Source organism: Lissotriton helveticus, chromosome 11, assembly GCF_964261635.1.
Source record: "Lissotriton helveticus chromosome 11, aLisHel1.1, whole genome shotgun sequence".
Taxonomy (NCBI): Eukaryota; Metazoa; Chordata; class Amphibia; order Caudata; family Salamandridae; genus Lissotriton; species Lissotriton helveticus.
This window is the reverse complement of record NC_136072.1, coordinates 177,818,617-177,840,487: the sequence shown is the minus strand read 5'-3', so window position 1 is coordinate 177,840,487 and position 21,871 is coordinate 177,818,617.

Sequence of the window (21,871 nt, the reverse complement as noted above, 5' to 3'; positions counted from 1 at the left end):
TTATATGGTGACATGACTAATCTCTGCTTGCCAACCAGACGTCTTTCTAAATCACTTTCAGGTCAACATTGATGCTTAGTACATCTGATCCTCATAGGTTTTGAGGCCAAGCTGCACTGTAGTTGCCTTCCAGATGGCAGTATCTCAGCATTGTTCACACAATTACTGTGTGACAAGGCTGACTTGTTGTGCCCTGACATATATTGCAACACAGTTACACAGCTTGCTGGGCCTGCCATTTCTGCACATGTGATATGAGGTCAGGTCCACATAAATCTTGGTGATTTGCTTTGCTTTTTATGATGCCTATAATGATTGTGTTTTGATGTTTTGGCACCATTACTGCACACATTGCACCTAGTCTCCAGAGTGCCTGCATTCCCTGTGACCAGCATTCTACCCACAGCTCCAGTGAAGGTGATGTGGGTTTGATCATGAATTAGTTATGATCCTGCAGTCTGCCTTCCACACCGTACACCACAGTTCTCTGTCTTGTTGTGCTGTCTTGCATGCACATTGTGCTTTCGTGTGGCCAATGGTTCTGTTTTTCACACATATCCTGCACACCTCTACACGGCTTCAAACCTTATTAGACTACAGGAATGTGTGAGGGCATGTTCTTAACATGGGTTTCCTATTTATATATACTCATGTGATTTTATTGCACACACAGTTGGCTCCATATTTGTGGGCATTGTGCACTGTGTACCAACTCTGAGGGGATGGGCCAAGTCAAACTAGGTAGATTTCTAGCTCTGACGCTCAGCCCATTCCATCAAGAGTTGGTATCTGCAGAGTGTCACACATCATTTGACTCAGGCCCCCTCACTTGTTAGTGAACATTCCTCCTCTGGCACACACGGATGGAAACCAGATAATACATTGACTGTTGTGTGCCTACAACACCAACAGTATGCATGACCATATCCAATAGACTGACATTGCTGGTTATTTTTAAGGGGTATGGGCCTAGCTGTAGCCAACATGGTAGTAGTCCTGGAATTAGTTACATGTACCTACCCAGGATTAACACACACCTGGGACCATCCACCTGAGCCACCTAACCATCTTGCCTCCTGCCTTTTGTGGTGGCAAACTAGTTAACCTTATACCTTGACAGATTTCTGTTTCATATCCTCCGACTTTGAAATATATGACACAGTGAGACAAATTGCCTTTAAACTCCCTCCTGCCATGTGCCATATCTTGAGCCAGGGCCAAATCACATGTAGGAGCTAGTCCCACAATGGTCTCTTATCTGTCATCTCTTCCCAGCTGCAAGACAAGTGTGACACTTTCAGACATAGCAGTGCATGTGTCTTGGTCAGGCTACCTTGCATTACACATATCCCATCTCACCTCTTCCTTTGCGGACAGAGTGGCAGAGTAACATTTTCAGCCAGTGCCTACAAACCACTCCACTACCAGGGGCCCACCAGGGCTACACACCATATTTTGTTTCAACACACATGTTCCTCTAGTGTGCATCACTTGCATTTAACCCCACACCCAGTCTGAAGTAGTTAATGACAGGACTTTTACTGCTCCCTACCATGGCAGTTGACACCTGTAGACTACGTACTTTCATCCAGGTTACTATACACATGGCTCTTGGCATGTTCCTATGTGTTGATCCTTCACATGCCCAAAGCCTGACCCCCACTCTCAGGTGTGCAGTTTCTCCTCTGACAAGCCCATTACATTCCATTGCTTTACAGTCCAGATTTGGACACATGGGCCCAAGTTAGACACAGTGGTCTCATGGTGCAATGTGACCTGCATGGTAACATTCAGGTTGGGCATTGTTAATGTGTCCATGCATGATGTGTAGTTCCGTCCATGTTTTTTACGTTTGTATTCTGAGACTTGTAGTTCTGGTGACTCATGTTGTACATTCCACTACAAGTGTCAGTATACCAAGGTGAACCTTGGAGGAGGAGCTTCGCGCGCATCCAAGATGGCCGCATGAGCTTAGGGTTCCCAAGACCCTCGTAGCCCCCCGAATATATCCTGTCGTTTATCCTGTCTACTGTGGAGTGCTTCTTGCAGAGGAACCGAAGGAGACTCGGAAGCTGAAAAACGCGTTTCGAACGTTCCCCGGAAACCAGAGTTATAGGATCGTAAAGTTTGAGGCCTGTTCCCCTCGGATGTCCGGTGATTTAGTTGGCACTGTGCCCGAGTGGTAATGCAACAACATCGGCTTTCGGCACTGGAAGTGACTGGCCCGGCCCGCTACTCCATTTGGTTTCGCTTTCAATTTCGCCTGAAGCCCGCTTGGGTCCACTCCAAATCATCTGAGACCCTTGTCGGCGACAGTTGTGCCATGCTCTGAGGATGCTGCAACGGACGGCTGACCTCTGGATTGGAAATCGAAGGGGTTTTGGCTGACTGTTGCGCCAGGCCGATTACTGGATAGTACGGAACCACAGAAGGCTAGCACACTATCCTAAAGAATTGACAGCAAGGGGCTTGCTAATGGTCTGAATACTAGGTTCTTAATGGTATTTGTACGTGTTTTTGTTTTTCAGAGTCAAGTATTCCATAAAGGATATATATAGGTGTAGTCGTCTGTCGATTTAGAGCACTGCTATTCTATCTTATGAGAGAGATGTGTTTTGTGTGACACGATTTTGCTAATGTTCAGTATTACGCACATCACCGTAACACTCGGTTTTCCTTTTATGCAGTATTAACAAGTTGAGCACCCGCTTACCCTGTGTGCTCTAAATCGACAGACGACTACACCTATATATGTCCTTTATGGAATACTTGACTCTGAAAAACAAAAACACGTACAAATACCATTAAGAACCATTGGTAAGCCATCATTTTTCATCTTCTCTCTCATCTGTTAGAAATGTGCGAAGTTCGTTGCCCCTTCTTATTTTTCTCGATTTTACCTTACATAGATCCCTACTTAAAGCGAATCTTTATCTTCCGGACCTACATGTATGTAGGTTGTGCCACAAGGTAGGCACTATTCCTTCCCATTTATTTCCTAGACACTTAGTACAAGTTTCGGTACCTTGCGCACCTATAAATCCTGCATGCAGCCACACACTTTGGAGCGCATAAGTTGTACCACGTGTATTTCACTTTCACTCTGAGACTTTGTTTTTGTGATGGATCAGTTTTAAGTACAGCACATGTTATATTTCGTAACCAGATTTACCATCGCGTGTTACATATGATTACCTACTGTATTGACTTAACATGTCATATAGGAGAATAGAGATATCATCTATATATGTATAGTTGGATTGTTCTTTTCTCTTATACCAGTCACCTAGCTCACACGATTCACTTCTATTCCATCCATGATCTATGGGGAGTAGCGGCACTTTAGAGGTGTATAAACAAGTCACCTTGAGTCACTATTTCTCTCTACAGTAATGTGCTGTATGCAATGACGAAGTCTAGACAAATTCTAGACACATCTGATTATGTTTTTTGTTGCCAGTCCTGAAGAGTCATTGTGATTCATTCCCACACGACGAAACACGTGTCGGCTGGTTGTGGACCGAATTAAACGACCCACATTAAGAATATATCCGAAAACTGCATCTGTCTACTTTTTGGCTACATATGTTTTATGTTTACCACTACATGACTACTAGTGTTACACCTTGTTTTTGTGTGCGAGAGTATTGCTGTTTCTACCACCTGCAACTGTCAACTTTGAAACTCCTCTTTCCCCATGACCCTTACATGTGAATCTGCCTGACATCTGTGCTCCGTGCTCCCCTCCCCTCCTCGCCAGTATTTTCTGTACCATAGATTGCATTTGTGAACGACCCTCTTCTGTGCTATGCACTAATGTATCTCTTTGATGCCTTGTTTTAATAAAAAGAAATATAAAAAATAAAAAAGGTGAACCTAGATGAGTGCTGCACTTCACACGTGGAAGGGAGAAACATGACGGAGCTGGACTGCGCTGTGCCACATGCAACTGTGCAGTGTGACTGTTAAACTTGTGTGAAGTATAGCAGTACATAACCCAGGTTCCTGACCTGTACACTGCACACAGGGCAGTGGAGTGCTGGGACATAGATAGCTGCACTGCACAACATGACCTTTTTGCCCACATTGCCCCTTGTAGCAACTTACCCTGTAGGTCTTGTTGTTCCTCGTGGGCTGCACTGTCTTGTCCCAGAACTCCTCCCGCCAACTTCTCTGGGATGACAGCTGCCACCCGCTCCTCAAAGACATCCAGCTCCTCCTGAGGTGGGGGCTTCCTCCTCCTCCAGTCTGCGTGGCTGCCTTCAGGTTATTAGCCAGTTTCTCATTTGTCCTGTGCTTATAGTTGTGCCAGCATTTTCAACAGTTGTTGACTGCCCTCTTGGCTTGTCCCACAATGTTGATCTTGGCACTATGAACTGCCAAATGGCCTCTTTCTTGCATATGGCAATCTTGAAGTGACAAAGAGCTGATGTTGGTGCTCTGTCACCTCAGTGTTCAAGATGTCATTCTCCTCCTTACTGAAATTGCACTTCTTCTGCCTCTTTATCCTGGGAGTCTGTCTGGACATCCTGGCTGGCGTTTTTGGCGTTGTTCTCCTGGCTGCTGCTCTCTTCTCCCCTCTCCATGTCTGCCTTCTGGGAAGTGTGCTATTTCTTTTCTCCAAAGTGTAATTTTTAATATGTTTTTTTATGCTTGATGAACTGAAAAGTGACGCCTTGGTGTTTAGCGTCGCTTTACGTGCCACTAACCAGCTTTATGTCAGTTTTACTCCCAATGCTTCAGTTTCTGCAGTGACATCAGGCCCACAGAAGCGTCAACATTTTTTTATGCAGCCTGTAACTTACGTCATGGTGTGCCATACTGTAAATACTTTATATCCATGGTGTTTAAAAATGACAAAGTGAACGCAAGTCATTTTGATGCATCATCGCTGCAACTCAGCGATATGTCAGTTCTTGTAAATGAGGCCCTTAGCATGTAACCTTTTCATTGTATAACTAACGGTTGTTACCTGCTACCATCAAATTATCAAAATTAACAAGATCCTATGACACCTTAAGTTAACATCACTATAGATACTCCAAACATACAGATGCATATATTTCAGGTGTTACACTACAGCATCTTCTTGGAGGGGTTGCTGATGTCAATAAGTCTTTGCCCGGAGTTTAAATGATTGCAGCAGTAATGAAGATTGACCCCAAAACCATTTTGTAAACCTTCCTTCAGCAATCCAATATTCGTCTTAACAAAAGAAAAGCCCTTCTTGAAACAAACCATTACTGTTTCTTTCAGCTTTTTTGGACCACATGTACTAAAGCCATTAGCAGTTACAAATGGAGAATTGGATCATTTGTGACCGCTAAATAGACTTTTGACATGTACTAACCCTATTTTGCAAGTCAGTAACCTATTACCAACTCGCAAAATTGGGTTTTGCGAGTTGGTATTAGGAAGGGGCGTGTCAAGGATGTCCCTTCCTAATAGCCAGTTGAAGGGGAATGCATGAATGTTTTGCAACCAGAATGTGGTCGTAATATATGCGCAGTTTGCTGGCTACTTCAAGTAGTTAATAAGTAAGCCAGTCGCAAACGGGAAGGGGTCCCCAGAATGCAGCACACATAGAAAGAGGAAAACCACTCCCGGGATAGTTTTTCTGAAGGAAGGTGCCCCTTCCTGCACAAAACCAATCCTGCATGCATTGCAGGCCCCCTTGCACCATTGTGTAAGGGTGCCTGTGTTGGTGCTAGGAGGCCACAATGGCACCAACGCAGGGAGAAAGGACAGGAATGTGCCGTATGGCATAGATATGATGTATTCCTGCCCTTTCACTTTGACCCAGGGCAGCGCAGCAAGGTGACTTGTTGCTCTGTGCCAAATCCCAATAAATGTGCCCTTTAGTATCCTTACACTGTGTGCACCTTATCCATGGGCGTTGAATATGGATGTGAAGTGCATATGAGACATGTGACTGCAGCCACACTAAGGTTCATTTTGCCATTTTGTGCTGAAATAGTCTACTGACATCTAAAATTGAGGGTTTGAAAGAACGCAAGAAGCAGAAGTTGATTTATTGACTCTGCTATGGCATTCCAAGGATCCTTGTAGTGACTAGACATAGGAGTGTTAACGGAAAAGAAACAGAGGGATCCTTTAAAGGTAGAGAGATTACTTTGGCCTTTCGTTGCCCCTTGTTTTCTAGAAGGGCTTCTCTCTACAGGTTAACAGCGCTTTGTGCAATTGTTTCTAATTGCTCATGATAGGTGACCCAAAGGTCCCACCTGCTTTCCTGCTCACACTATGAAAAAGACCATGGTTGGATTCCTCTCCATGGAGGTTCAAAAGAGCAGAACTGCCTGGAACTGGTCATAGAATCAATCTACTGAAATACATAAAAGACTGTCTGTAGCTTGGATGCAATGTCCTTCTCTGACTCAGACTACAGGTGCACACAGAAATATTCACCCATGCAAATACTGTCCTGGCACCAACATGGCTATCAACCGTTGGCTCTGTATGTCTGACAATGTAACACACACCACTCACACATACAAGTCCAGGCATGGAAAAGAGTGACATTGGGACACACACACTCCCTTGCCCTGGCGACAGCTTGCCTGTCAGTGTTTCACACAACCCCACACCCTCAGGTATATACTGCAGCTGCACAACTACATGTCTGACACTCCCCTGCCCTACAGCTACCTTCATGGTGATTTACCACTACATTGGGACCACCAAACAACCTTGGGTACTGTCCCAGCACCTCATCCACAAGGACATCCAGCTCCTCACTTGTGAATGGACTGGCACAGATCTTCTCTGTCCTTGCCATCCCTGTGGACATGGAACACCTGTGGTGGAAGTGAATGGTGAGGGGTCCCAGGCAGCAGGCACTTCTGGCAGCAGCAGGAGAGGGTCCCAGGCAGCAGCAGGAAAGGGTCCCAGGCAGCAGCAGGAGAGGGTCCCAGGCAGCAGCAGGAGAGGGTCCCAGGCAGCAGTAGTAGAGGGTCCCATGCAGCAGCAGGAGAGGGTCTCAGGCAGCAGCAGGAGAGGGTCCCAGGCAGCAGCAGGAGAGGGTCCCAGACAGCAGGCTCTGTGAGCAGTGGAAATATGAGGCTCACTCCCACAGCTTTATAGTCCCCTGGGGTCGTCTGAAAGCTGCAAATTATTGGTTGTCCAGGTCTGCCTTTTTCAAAAGTATCCAATGACCACCTCCGCGGTGGCGGAGCACACCTTCCGTGATTTTCAAATCTGCATCATGCCACCGCGATCATCGCTCCCATTGGCTGTAGGCAATGCTCCATGGCGGTGATGCACCGCGGGTGCCCGGGGTGCGCTACAGCGATGGTGCATCATTCAAAAGTATCCAATGGCCGCCTCTGCGGAGGCGGAGCATGCCCACCGCCATCTACACATGTCCATATGCCAATGGCTACAGCACCTGTGAAGGGGGTGGTGCTGGTGTCACACCGCCGGGGCCAGGCGGTAGGTACCGCGATTCATGCGGCGGAGCATGCCCACCACCATCTACACATGTCCATATGCCAATGGCTACCGCACTTGTGAAGGGGGTGGTGCTGGTGTCACACCACCGGGGCCAGGCGATAGGTACCGCGATTCATGAGGGGGAGCATGCCCACCGCCATCTACACATGTCCATTTGCCAATGGCTACCACACTTGTGAAGGGGGTGGTGCTAGTGTCACACCGCCGGGGCCAGGCGGTAGGTACCGCGATTCATGCGGTGGAGCATGCCCACCGCCATCTACGCATGTCCATATGCCAATGGCTACCGCACTTGTGAAGGGGGTGGTGCTGGTGTCACACCGCCGGGGCCAGGCGGTAGGTACCACCATTTTCGGAACCTTTAATGGCTATGTCAATTGTGAACACTGTATCAGTATCCAGCAGCAACATGGTGAAGGGCACATCATTGTACACACAATGCCATTCTTCCATGTCATCAACAGCTGGACGTACGTTCTGTGTGACACACTTTGGTCTGTGGTCCCTGCCCTGTTAGTTATGCATTTGATGGTTGATGATGCTTGACACTCTTGAGCTGGTGTTAATGATGTTGAAGAAATCAATGTGTTGTGAGCCAGTGCTGACCTTGACAAGGCTTGTGTCACTGTATGGTATCGTACCAGACTGTGCTTTCACAACAGCTCATGCACACAACTGAAAGTTTTCCTGCTACTGTGATCATTGTGTTGATGGATGTGTGCAGACTTTACATGATGCATTGAGGTGTGACAGGTACAGCAGATGGGTATGATACAGTCATGGTAATTTCTAACACATTGGCGGATGTTGCAGCACCTTGCGTGCACATGTGAATTGTCTGGTTCAGTATGTGTGCATTCACTTTCACCGATGTGTTTGTGGCACTTGTGTATTGTCAGTGGAGAGGTGTGCCCTCTGTGTGTAGCAAAAGGCCACCCATGTAACCTGTTGTGCCATGCATCTCTCAGGCAGTCTTTGTTTTTCCATGACATCATTGATGGTATGTGCTGTGGCCATCTCATGATGGTTGTCACTGACATTTTCAAATTTACATCTCAACTAGGAGGAGGCCAAATCTCCTACGTCACCTGACAATGCTGGAGGATATGGAGAATGTTGCAATAATTCAGAAATTTCACCTGGACAGACCAACACTGAAGATCCTGTGTGATCTTTTGGAGCCCCACCTGCAGCCTCGCTGTCACTATCCAACTGCATTCACACCCACATACAAGGTGATGGCAGCACTCCACTTTTTTGTAACAGGTTCCTTCCAGGAGACCGTGGCTAGCGCTGGAGGGATGTTGCAGCCCATGTTCAGCCAGGTGCTGAGGGATGTTCTTGCAGCCATGATGCTAAATAGGAATTGCTACATTCATTTCCCTAGGGGAGCAAAATTGGCCGGTGTGAAGGGTGACTTCTATCCCCTTGGGCACATCCCACATGTTGTTGGTGCCTTCCATTGCACCCATGTAGGTCTTGTGCCACCACAGGCAACAGAGCACATTTATAGACACCGTAAACATTATCATTCTATCAATGTGCAGGTGGTGTGCCTTCCGGACATGACCATTTCCCATGTGTGTGCGAGATTTCCTGGCTCTGCACATGATTCGTACATCATGAGGAACAGCATGGTGCCACGGATGATGGAAAATCTGCATCCCGAGCGTGCTTGGATTGTGGGTGAGTATGCCTACTGATATGGCGTGCTGTGTGTTACCTGCTGTACTCTGGCTGTGCAACATTGCAATGGGTGTTTGTCATTCACAGGTGACTCTGCATGTCCCAGTAGGCCATGGCTGTTGAGACCACTAAGGAATCCCAGGACCCCGGCTGACATTCGGTACAATGAGGCCCATGGCAGGACCAGACGTGTAATCGAGCGGACTTTTGGTGTGCTGAAGTCAAGATTCCGCTGCCTTGTCAAGACAGGAGGTGCACTGGCATACTCACTTGGGAAGGTGTGCAAGATCGTTGTGGCATGCTGTATGCTGGCTATCCACAAGGGGATCCCACAAGGGGATCCCCCTGCTCCTGGATGATGGTGAGGAACCAAGGCCACCACCTGCTCAAGGACCTGAGTCCAGTGATGAGGACAGTGGAGAGGAGGAAGGAGTAGATCTGTGCCAGCAGCTCATCGACCGCTACTTCACTTGAAGGTGGGTGACGAGGTACGACGTCTACATTGTCTGGTGTGGTTGCTGTTGTTGTGAAGGTCTATGTGCGGATGTAACAGACAGGCACACGTTCAGTCACCTGTGTGTGGTAAATGTGACATTGACGTTCCATATGGGGACGTATGCTGGACCCTATTTGTTTACACCTGCAGCCCATTGTCTTGTATGCCAGTAGTGAATTGTGTATGTTTTGTGTAGTGTTCTGTCTGTGATGCCACAATGAGACCAGTGACTGTTGTTCTGTTGTGTCTCCCTAGGTGCAACAGAAGAATCCTGCCCTACATACTCTACATCATGTGGACACATCATGGACATCTTCAACACTGTAAATATTGCACTAAAAACGATACTGCACAAAATCTGGTGCGTCAGGTATTTTATTTGAAAAGTGGACATGTGATTTGTGCAGGAATATTTACATGAAGGTAGGAAATGAGCAGTGAGTTGACAGTCATGGTCGACGAGATGCAAGAGTAGATACCACATGGATGTGGTGAGCCCGTCCAACAGACAAGTGCCATTGCCAAGGAAATGTGGGGAAAGACAGTCCAGTCAATGCAGTAGGGAAGAGGGTTGCCATTACGGCTGGCTCCGTGACTGGGGTGTGGCAGGCGCTTTGCCTCCTGAGACTCCCAGGCTCTTCTTTGGACACCCCCTAGATCTTTTTGGGGGTGGGGGGCTTGCTGAATGGCCAGTGGCGTCAGAGGCCTCGCCCCTCTCTGTTGGCGCAGTGGAGGATGGTGCACTGTCATCCTGCGGCACAACAGGAGGGGACGGAGGTAGTGGTTGGGACACAGGCCTGTCCCTCTGCAACACCACTTGCTGGCCCATGAGGTCCACCATCTGTCCAAGGCGGTTGTCGATGGACCTCATCAGCAGGATGAGCTCCCTTAATAGTTCATCAGACCGGCCACTTTGTCCCTGGACCTCTTGGTATGCCTCCACAACTCTGGTGAAGTGATCCAGGGATGGTGTCTACTCCTCCCGAGGTCTGGTGGTGACCCTGGCCCTCCCACCTGCCCTGCTGCCACGGACCTGTTGCCTCGCCACTGTGTGTCCACGCACACTCTCCCTACCCTTAAAAGTTGTTGAGGTGGGCTGGTGATCCCTTGGGACAGGGAGGGTTCTGCAGGTGGTACTGGTGGTACTAGTGGTACTGGTGGTGGCAGTGGTGGCTGCGGTGGAGGCCGAGGCCGTGACAGCAGGGGTCTGCTGCGCTGTTGTTGCAGCAGACGTGGTGGTGGGGAGGATTGGGGCCTGGGACCTCTGGGTCTGTGGCACACCAGATGTGCCGGCCTGGAGCTCATCGTCCAAACTGTCTTGGGAGTCCACATCTGAGAGTCCATGTGCCGGGGGTGGAGACTGGCTCTGCTGGTCGTTGGTGTGGTCCTCAGCAGTGAGTTCTTCATCACCTGTGGAGTAGATGGGGAATGGTCAGTGTTGGGCAGCGTGCAAGTATTGTATCATCTGCGTATCATCAACTGTCTGTACACTATACAATCAAGAAGTCTCCAGTAGTACAATTCATGGCAACACTGTGTGTAATTTCATATTGCAGAGGAACATCATTTACTCATACATGTCGAATGTCAATGCATTGCATGCAATTGTTGCTGTGTTTAGGGATGCAGGTCTCCCACACGCACATCAGGAAGAGTTAAGATGGCTACCTACCTATTAGGTGAGGGTGAACAGTGATATGGCTGACACATGCTCCTGGGTGGGAGAGGCCTTTGTCCTGCTTAGCTGTGGGCCAGGGGGCAGGCTGGGAGTAGTGATACAGGCCTCCCACCCCCAAACAGTACTCCAATACAAGATGGCTACCTACCTGTTAGGTGAGGGTGAACAGTGCAATGGCTGACACATGCTCCTGGGTGGGGGAGGCCTCTGTCCTGCTCAGCTGTAGACCAGGGGGCATGCTGGGAGTAGTGATACAGGCCTCCCACCCCCAAACAGTGCTCTAATACAAGATGGCTACCTACCTGTTAGGTGAGGGTGAACAGTGCAATGGCTGACACATGCTCCTGGGTGGGGGAGGCCTTTATCCGGCTGAGCTGTGGGCCAGGGGGCATGCTGGGAGTAGTGATACAGGCCTCCCACCCCCAAACAGTGCTCCAATACAAGATGGCTACCTACCTGTTAGGTGAGGGTGCAATGGCTGACACATGCTCCTGGGTGGGGGAGGCCTCTGTCCTGCTCAGCTGTAGACCAGGGGGCATGCTGGGAGTAGTGATAATGGCCTCCCACCCCCAAACAGTGCTCCAATACAAGATAGCTACCTACCTGTTAGGTGAGGGTGAACAGTGCATTGGCTGACACATCTCCTGGGTGGGGGAGGCCTCTGTCCTGCTCAGCTGTCGGCCAAGGGGCATGCTGGGTGTAGTGATACAGGCCTCCCACCCCCAAACAGTGCTCCAATACAAGATGGCTACCTACCTGTTAGGTGAGGGTGAACAGTGCATTGGCTGACACATCTCCTGGGTGGGGGAGGCCTCTGTCCTGCTCAGCTGTCGGCCAGGAGGCATGCTGGGAGTAGTGATACAGGCCCCCCACCCCCAAACAATGCTCCAATACAAGATGGCTACCTACCTGTTAGGTGAGGGTGAACAGTGCAATGGCTGACAAATGCTCCTGTGTGGGAGAGGCCTCTCTCCAGCTGAGCTGTGAGCCAGGGGGCAGGCTGGGAGTAGTGATACAGGCCTCCCACCCCCAAACAGTGCTCCAATACAAGATGGCTACCTACCTGTTAGGTGAGGGTGAACAGTGCAATGGCTGACACGTGCTCCTGGGTGGGGGAGGCCTCTGTCCTGCTCAGCTGTGGGCCAGGGGGCATGCTGGGAGTAGTGATACAGGCCTCCCACCCCCAAACAGTGCTCCAATACAAGATGGCTACCTGCCTGTTAGGTGAGGGTGAACGGTGCAATAGCTGACATATGCTCCTGTGTGGGGGAAGCCTCTGTCCTGCTCAGCTGTGGGCCAGGGGGCATGCTGGGAGTAGTGATACAGGCTTCCTACCCCCAAACAGTGCTCCAATACAAGATGGCTACCTACCTGTTAGGTGAGGGTGAACAGTGCAATGGCTGACACATGCTCCTGGGTGGGGAAGGCCTCTGTCCTGCTCAGCTGTGGGCCAGGGGGCATGCTGGGAGTAGTGATACAGACCTCCCACCCCCAAACAGTGCTCCAATACAAGATGGCTACCAACCTGTTAGGTGAGGGTGAACAGTGCAATGGCTGACACATGCTCCTGGGTGGGGGAGGTCTCTGTCCTGCTCAGCTGTGGGCCAGGGGGCATGCTGGGAGTAGTGATACAGGCCTCCCACCCCCAAATAGTGCTCCAATACAAGATTGCTACCTACCTGTTAGGTGAGGGTGAACAGTGCAATGGCTAACACATGCTCCTGGGTGGGGGAGGCCTCTATCCTGCTCAGCTGTGGTGCTGGGAGTAGTGATACAGGCTTCCCACCCCCAAACAGTGCTCCAATACAAGATGGCTACCTACCTGTTAGGTGAAGGTGAACAGTGCAATGGCTGGAACATGCTTCTGGGTGGGGGAGGCCTCTGTCCTGCTCAGCTGTGGGCCAGGGGGCATGCTGGGAGTAGTGATATAGGCCTCCCACCACCAAACGGTGCTCCAATACAAGATGGCTACCTACCTGTTAGGTGAGGGTGAACAGTGCAATGGCTGACACATGCTCCTGGGTGGGGGAGGCCTCTGTCCTGCTCAGCTGTGGGCCAGGGGGTATGGTGTGAGTTGTACAGACCTCCCTCCCCCATTCAGGCCTCCTAAGCAAGATGTCTAGCTACCTGTTGGTTGATGGTGGACAGTGTGGTGGTGTTTGGGTTGTGCAAGAAGTACTTCTCAGTGTGTTGATTGCCATTTGTTTGTACTTACCAGACTCCGCTCCCCCGGCTACTCCTGTGAGACTCTCAGGAAGCAGTATGGCAGCACCTTCTCCTTCCATGGTATGAATGTTTTTGGTGGGATGGGAGGGCCACTGCCAGTCACGTTCGCCAGCGTCCAGTTCTTGCTCCTCCTCTCCTTGACAACCCTCTTGAGATCATGCCACCGCTTCATGGTCTCCTTCTTGGATCTTGGGGTGGTCCCTACTGCATTTACCCTTTGGACTATCCTTTCCCACATTTGTGTCCTCAAGGCTAATGGTGTCTGTTGGACAAGGCTACTAAACAGTTGTGGCTCTACTCTCACTATCTCATTGACCATGACTGTCAACTCACTCTCGGTGAATTTGATCCTTTTCTGTGATGTCATGGTGTGTGGTGGGTGAAGTGTTTGTGGGTGCAGGTGTGTGGGTGGATTTTGTGCTGTTGGTGTGTGAGGTGTGTTGTGTGCTGGGGGATTGTTGGTACTGGTGTAATGGTGGTAGTGATTGTGGTGGTGGATGTGTGTGTGTGCTGTGCTCTTATGCCTCTCCTGACCGATGTGGTGTATGGCCTTCTCTTCTGGAGTGTTGCAAAGGATTGTGGTCAGTGAAGGGGGTGGCTTTATACTCAGCTGTGTGGGTGTGTCCAAGTAGAATTTGGGTGTCAGGTGTGTTGTGGGAGTTGTCCTGTGCTTTTTTATTTTTATTTGCACATGTTTCCTTTATTTGTATGTGTGTTATGTATTTGGGGGGCATGGCTAATTTTATTTGTGCAATGTTTGGCATCATTGCGGTGTTTTGGCATCGTCCGCCATGTTTTTCATGGCACGTCCGCTGCGGTGGCTATGCTGCAGCTCTTCCGCTATTTCTCCCATTCACTCTTGTGTGCGACCGCGGCGGTCGGTATCAGCGGTTCCAACCACGACACCCTCGGGGATATCCTAATTTCCCGTGCGGTGTGTCCATTTACTTGCGGCGGGTTGGTGCTTTTCCGACCGCGGCGGTCGGTTTTTAGCCATCACCGCCCACGTCGGACGGTTTTGCTTGGCCCGCTACTGCCGCAGTCGGTCTTTTGTGCGGTTGATCCTAATGTGGCCGCCGGTGTATCCGCGGTGAATGCGGGCGGTTGGTTTCCGCCTCCATGGCGGTCGGGGTGGTTTTCCGCCCGCTATCCTAATGGGCCCCTTAATCTTTTAAGAATTGGACAATAACTGTCCATGCTGGCCACCATAGAGAAGACGATTTAAGCTTATTTGATTGAGCCAGAAAGGGTAATGGTACAAAATCAAAAGTTATTCAGTTAATTAGCATATGTGTGAATAGAATAGAAGTATCACAGTAATTACTCCCAACTCCCCCAGCATCGCGTCACTTGGTCATTTTCCACTGCTGAATTTCAGCATGTCTAAAATGCCGAAAATGACCAGGTGAAAATGGAAAATGAACAGTAAACACCAAATTGCATTTGTAGTTCCCCAAATATTGGGTCAACACTTAGAAAAGGAGGCACGTCAGCCTACGAAATGAGTATTCACTGGGTGCCCTAAATACTATCCAAGAAAACAAATGAAATAATATATCTCTAGATGAACAGTTGCAGATAAAGAACACACGCTGCAAATCAGTTGTCCCAAAGCAAACTCATATATCACAAGCAATTTTATAACAAAGTTCATCATCAATACTTAATGTTTCATAGTTGATAATTAATACTACATAAAAGGATGATAAAGTATTCAAAACTTTTACACATTGGAAAAATCAAAATCTAAACAAATATCACCAGTGAAGAGAAAACGCAGGCATGCTGGAATTCAATGACAAATGCCATAAAAACAATTTGGAAAATCTGTTGGGAAAAACACAAGTCCAGAAATCTTTAGGGGCCAGTGTAATGGGATAAACATGCAACTTACAAAGCAATTCCCATTTGGATCGCTGTGCAGCAGGGGGATGGAAAACAGAAAGTCCTTAAGAGGTATTCAAACAATTCTTTAATTCTCCTTGTTGTGCCTCATTAGTTTCTTGTATGGTGACTATGCTCAGGAATGATAATGTTGACATGTTTTGACTCCACACACTTAGAGGGGTCTCCTCAGAACAGGGACCAGGTGAATCCCTTTTCTTTATTTTAGGTAATATTTCTTATTGAGAGTCAGGGAAACATGCAGAGATTCATGAAGTGAACCCTCCTGGATATTTAAGTGCAAGTCATGCAAAAAGATGTACTCCTAGGGTCAGATCTAGCAAGGTTTTACATTGCCCTTGTGCCAAGCAAGAGCGGAACAAAATCTTAGTGAGATTTATCAAACCATGCACGACCACCCTGAAGTAATGTAAGGCAGCACAAATCGCTGCCTTGCGTTACTCATCCCTAGGAAGGTGTTCCATGAGTCAAGAGTTGGTATTCCCATGCATCTATCCATGGATTTTACTTAATTCACAGATTTACCTTTAGTGATTGACCTGAAAAGGCGTCAAAATGCTACTCCTACTCAGGTGAGGCATAATGAGGAGAAATATCTTCATTTCTCTTTGTTTTGTCCTCTTCCTACGTGGGCCCACGTAGAAAGAGGAAAGTATCTCCATAGATTCTGCCTACAATGCAGTCACCCTTGCACCATGAAGAAAAGGTGGCTGCATTGGCACTTGGCAGCCAAAAGTGAGCAAGAGCTATGAAATGCCAGGAATGTGCCATATAATGTTAAATACAGCAACATTGCTGCCCTTAAATGCAGCACAACTCAGGAAGGTGGCTTGCTGCGTTGCGTGAAGAAATTATAAATATGTGCCCCAGTGCTAAGGCCCAATTTAGTCAGCAGTTTAATGCAAAAGTAGCATACTGGTTGCAATAAGTAAATCCGGCACGGAGAAATGACTGAAAGGAGAAATGCAGGCATGAAGGAACTGAAACGATGTACCTCAAAGGGCCACCTCACAGGAGCTAAAAGGTCATAGCGAAAAAGCTGAAAGGGCACAATACCGAGGCATGTTATCAAGCCCGATTTCGCCACGTTATCTGCCATTTTTGGCCGAAAAGCGGCGAATTAAACAGCGCCATATCATCAAGCACACACTAAAGTGTGTTTCCGTGTGACAGCAGTCGTTTTGAATACGCCTCGCATCGCATCTCTAATGAGATGCAAATTAGGCGTTCCTCAGCTGAATACATGTGAATACCTCCCATAATCAGCTTCTCCATATTTACAAGGAAGCCACAGACCCTCATTGTGATAATGGGAATCGCGCTAAACTGCCATTATCGCCTAATCTAACATCTGCTGAAATCCGGATTTAGCAGCATTCCCTATGGGAGGTGAATTGTATGTTTACATCCACACTCCCATATCAGCGATCTGAACAGTTAACACTGGTCGCTTATCTCCATTTATGTGGCGATAAGGGGCTTTTCCACAGCTATCGCTGGAATATATATCACCCTTGAGTTATGCGTTGGTGATAACGCGCAAACTCTGCGCTTTAATTCAGCGATAGCCGGCTTTAAGGAAATCAGCGCTAGGCACGCTGGGTGATAATTATCGCGACTCGTTGTTGATGTGCCCCACCATCTTTTATTCAAGACTTGAGTATGTTTTCAGGAGGTCTGGGAGAAAGCCTTGATGTTGACTGTTATCTCTAATTTATTTGTGATAGTGACTTTGGGAAGGAATGTGAAGGGTAAATGAACGTCCTAAAACATGAAGGAGAATGGTATTCTAAAGCTGACATATTTTACACGACACCCTGTTTCTTGGAATTGTAACTTAATTCAGATGGATAAACAATGAAACACTGCAAAGAAATTCAGTCTATTCATTAAATCAAATATGAAATCTAATTTCACTGACAGAGTATTCAGAGTCATGCTTCTGAAGTCTAATAGAAACATCGAGGCATCAATAAAATGCATTTTTGTTTTGTTACTATGTTCAGTACATTAAAAATAAACTTTTTGTTCATGAAAAAACGAAGGCCTCGCTAATGGTTTCCCATTTAAATATATTTAACTAATATATTGCTTTACTAATTGCGTTTTTATTGGTAATCTGGTGTCCCTTATGGCACAGGCACGATGTGTGGTATTAAACAAATCATATCCATTCCTATTTTCCTATTATTTTTTTAATTAAAGGCTTTGTATTCGAATTCATTTGACTTCACATAGTGTGCAAGTACCTTGATGCACTCTAAACTGAGTGAACCCTGTACAGATTAAGGAGCACATTTACAAGGAATTTATTTATTTATTTATTTATATGCTTGTATAGCGCCTGAATAGACCCCCGAAGGGGTATCTCCGCGCTTTTGCCTGTGGAGGAACAGGGCATGTGCCTGAGTCTGTTCCGGAGTAACTGAGTGGATGATGAAAATTTAACTGCCAGTGAAAAGGAAAGTTTTGAGCTTTTTCCGGAAAGATAGATGGTTAGTGATAAGTTTTAATGTGTGAGGGAGAGAGTTCCAGAGTGCAGGTCCGGAGTGTGCAAGAGCACGGCCTCCCTGCCTTACTTTTTTAATTCTGGGCACCTGTAATAGGTGGAGGTTGCTTGATCGTAAAGAGCGCCCTGGAACATAAGGTTGGAAGGCTTTTGTTAAGTATTTGGGCCCGTGCCTGTCAGACATTTGTGGATGGTGCACAGAATTTTAAACTTAGTGCGTTGTCGCACTGGTAGCCAGTGTAGTTCCGCCAGCAGAGGATGGGAAGGAGTCCTGGGTGGAGCGTTGAGAACTAGCCTTGCTGCCGTATTTTGGACTACTTGCAGTTTGTTAAATTGGCCTTCGTTAGTTGATAAGAGAAGGCCATTACAGTAGTCCAATCTACTGATGACTAGTGCCTGGACTAGGGTCTTCCTGTGTGTATCAGGAAGGTAAGGGAACACCCTTCTCAACAGTCCAATGGCCCTAAAACAAGTGCCTGCAACTTGGTTGACATGTTCTTTAAATGTCAGGGTTTGATCGAATAGCACCCCCAAGTTTTTCACCGTCTGTTTTGGGATAGGAACAGGTCCCAATTCAGTGGGCCACCACTCACCAGACCACAGTGTCGCAGCCTCCCCGAACAGTAGTACTTCTGTTTTGCCTACATTGCATTGTAGGCAGTTCTTGGCCATCCACTCTGACACTGCCCTCATTCCGTCTGCAAAAGATTTTTTCAGAGCAGGTGTGAAGGTTTTAAATGGGCACAGAAGTTGGGTGTCGTCGGCGTATGACACCGGGGTAAACCCAAAGGACCTCACTAAGTCAGCCAGGGGGGCCAAATACACATTAAATAATGTGGGGCTAAGGCATGAGCCCTGTGGCACTCCCCTGGTGAGCTCCCTAGAGATGGATTTATGGGAGCCCAACCTGACTTCTTGAGAGCGGCCTGTTAGAAAGCTCTCCATCCAGGACAGTGCTATGCCCCCCAGTCCCACATCCCTCAGACGGCCGAGAAGCACTTCGTGAGACACCGTATCATAGGCTGCGGATAAATCCAACAGCACCAGAATCATAGACCCCCCCCCATCCAGTGTCATCCTGATGTTATTGGTCACTGCAAGGAGGGCTGATTCAGTGCTGTGGTTAGGCCTGAACCCAGATTGTGAGTGGTCCAGGCCTTCCGTTGCCTCGATATGATTGGAAAGGTGGGTGTTCACGTGCTTCTCAGTCATCTTACCGATGTGTGGTAGGAGGGAGATGGGCCGAAGGTTGGAGAGCTCTGTCCAGCGGGAGGCCGCTTTTTTCCTTATAGGGTTTACCACCGCAATCTTCCATTCCCTTGGGACTTTCCATTCTGTCAGTGAGGTATTCATCACTGACTGGATGGAGGGTCCCAAGAGGGTGATCAGTGGGGCGACCATTTTTGCAGGGAGGTAGTCGTTGGGAGATCTGGTTTTTATATGGTTGATGAGGGGAGGCAAGTCTGAGTCACTGACTGGTGGAAATGAGAGTAGTGAGTTTTCATTCTGTATGGGTGGGTCATCAGAGAGGGGGGTCGTGGTTCCTGAGCCCCTGGAGGCAAGGATTTTATTATAGATGAGATTAATTTTATCCTAAAAAAACATAGAAATCTCATCACAGTGTGATTGGGAAAATTCATCGGGGCTCTCACTGGCTGTGGGTTTTACAAAACTTTGTAAGATTTTAAATCACTCCCTAGGACTGTTACCTGCCTCAGCTAGCTGTAAGCAGAGACTATTTTTCCTTGCTTGCTTTATGTTTTTATAATAGATTGACTGGGCCTCTTGAAAGATTTTCCTTTCCTTACTAGTTTTTGATTTCCTCCATGCTTTTTCAAGTCTTCTGAAATTCTGTTTCTCTTTCCTGAGATCAGGGGTATACCAGCTTTCTTGCTTGATTGGAGGATATTGTTTATGGAGTTCAAGCGGGGCCAGGGTGTCGATGGCTAACTTGAGTGAGTTGTTAAATTTGTCTAGTGCCGTGTCTGCTGAGTCCTCATCCGTAAAAGTTGGTAGTACCCAGTTATCCCGCAACTTTTCCACCGATATTTTGTGCCATTGGCGGCGCAGAATTGGCGGGGGTGATGTTCTATGCACGGATTTAATCGGGCCAGTCAGATGAAACTCCATTAGAAAGTGGTCAGACCAATTAATTTCTTTGGCAGGTAGGCAGCGTATTTTGGTACTGTTTGAGAATAGAGAGTCCAAAGTGTGGCCACCTATGTGGGTAGCGCCGCTGTTTATTGCCTTTAGCCCCAGATTAGACAGGTCTGATGTTAGCGAAATAGTTTCGGGATGTACTGGGTTGTCCATATGTACATTAAAGTCACCAAGTAGGATAAAGTCCTCCTTGGCTTTAATGTGTGGGGCTAATAGCTCCAGAAGAGATAGGGCAAGGCCTGGATTGGGACCTGGTGGGCGATACACTAATGCGCCTTTCCAGGAAATATGGCCAACCGAGTTGATCTTAAAGATCATGGTTTCCAGTTGAAGGCTTGACCTTTGCTCTAAGATTGTTACCTTATGTGTGTCTTTATATATGATGGCTAGGCCACCACCAACTTTGTTAATTCTATCAAAGTGTATGATCTTGTAGCCTGATGGGACCCCTAGTGTAATCGCAGTGACCGTGTGGGGCTTCATCCATGTTTCGGTAAAAAACATATATCAGGCTGCGTAGAGAAAATAAGATACCAAACCTGGAGTTGATGTTTTGGGAGAGATCGGACATTTAGAAGAAGGCATTTTCATCCCTCTAAGGGTGTTGTTATTGGAGCGTTTTCATTAGTGCTCTTCCTTATAGCTAGAGATTGGAAACGGCATTTTAGGCATGAAAAACCGCCCTCAAGGTGTTGACAAGGAATTCGGGTGCCACAGTTTTCCGTAGGTTGTAAATCTAGGAGAAATTTAGCGGGGTATGTTATGGATCTCATGCTAGCGGGGTCAGAGTCCGTAGAGATAGGGCCCATTGCCTCTGTGCCTCGTACTGTCGCGGATGGGCGCAGACGGGCAGCTCTTTGGCTGGTCTTCGGCGACGCTTCGGCGATGCTGCGCACGATCGCTGTGCGCTTATAGGGGGCGATGGCTAAATAGGCCCTCAGAAAGCATCCACTAGAGCGCTAACCGCTCAGGAAGTGCCCCGCAGGAAGTGACTGGCTCTCCCTGACCCGCCCTCCGCGCAACGGTATTGGCTACCGCGTCGGACCGGGGCGGGCAGGAGTAAAGACGAGCACAGGCTTCTTGGTTTGCAGTGAGTGTTCCCTCCCCCTTGTAATCAGGTTTAGGAAGGTGGTACAGATCGCGCCAATTCAACAAGTGTGGCGATGTTGCAATGGTGCAAATGAAGTGAGTTTTAAAACTAAGTGAGCAAGTTAAAAGGTTCAGTTTTGCAATTTGCACAATGACATCGTTTTTAAGTCAACAATGATTAAAAAATATGCAGGCAGTTCAAGTCTCTCACATGCAACAGTTTTCAGCTCAGCGCGAGGCACCTTCGTGTTACCTTAGCAGGCAAAGCAGAACGGGGACTCTGCCACCGTCACCCTTCCGCCGAATGTGACTCAGTGCGTGACGCAAGCCATTGGGCTGCGCCGTACTGAGTCATTATCAAAGGACAGGGATGCGACATATTTGCAACAATATGTTGCATCTCCGTGCTTCCTCTTGCGCGGCGCACAAACTGCTGCCATGCGCTGGCGCAGTCACCCTTGCACCCATGGTGCAGGGATGCCTGCGGCGTGGGTCGATAGTTTTTATGCAGGAAGGGCACCTTCCTGCACAAAAACAATTTATTGAGGTGATTTCCTTTTCCAATGTGTGCTGTAAAAGGCACCAAGCATTGAAAGAGAAAAAAAAGGGGAAAATGAAAACATTCCACCTCGTTGCACCTCCCTATGCTACC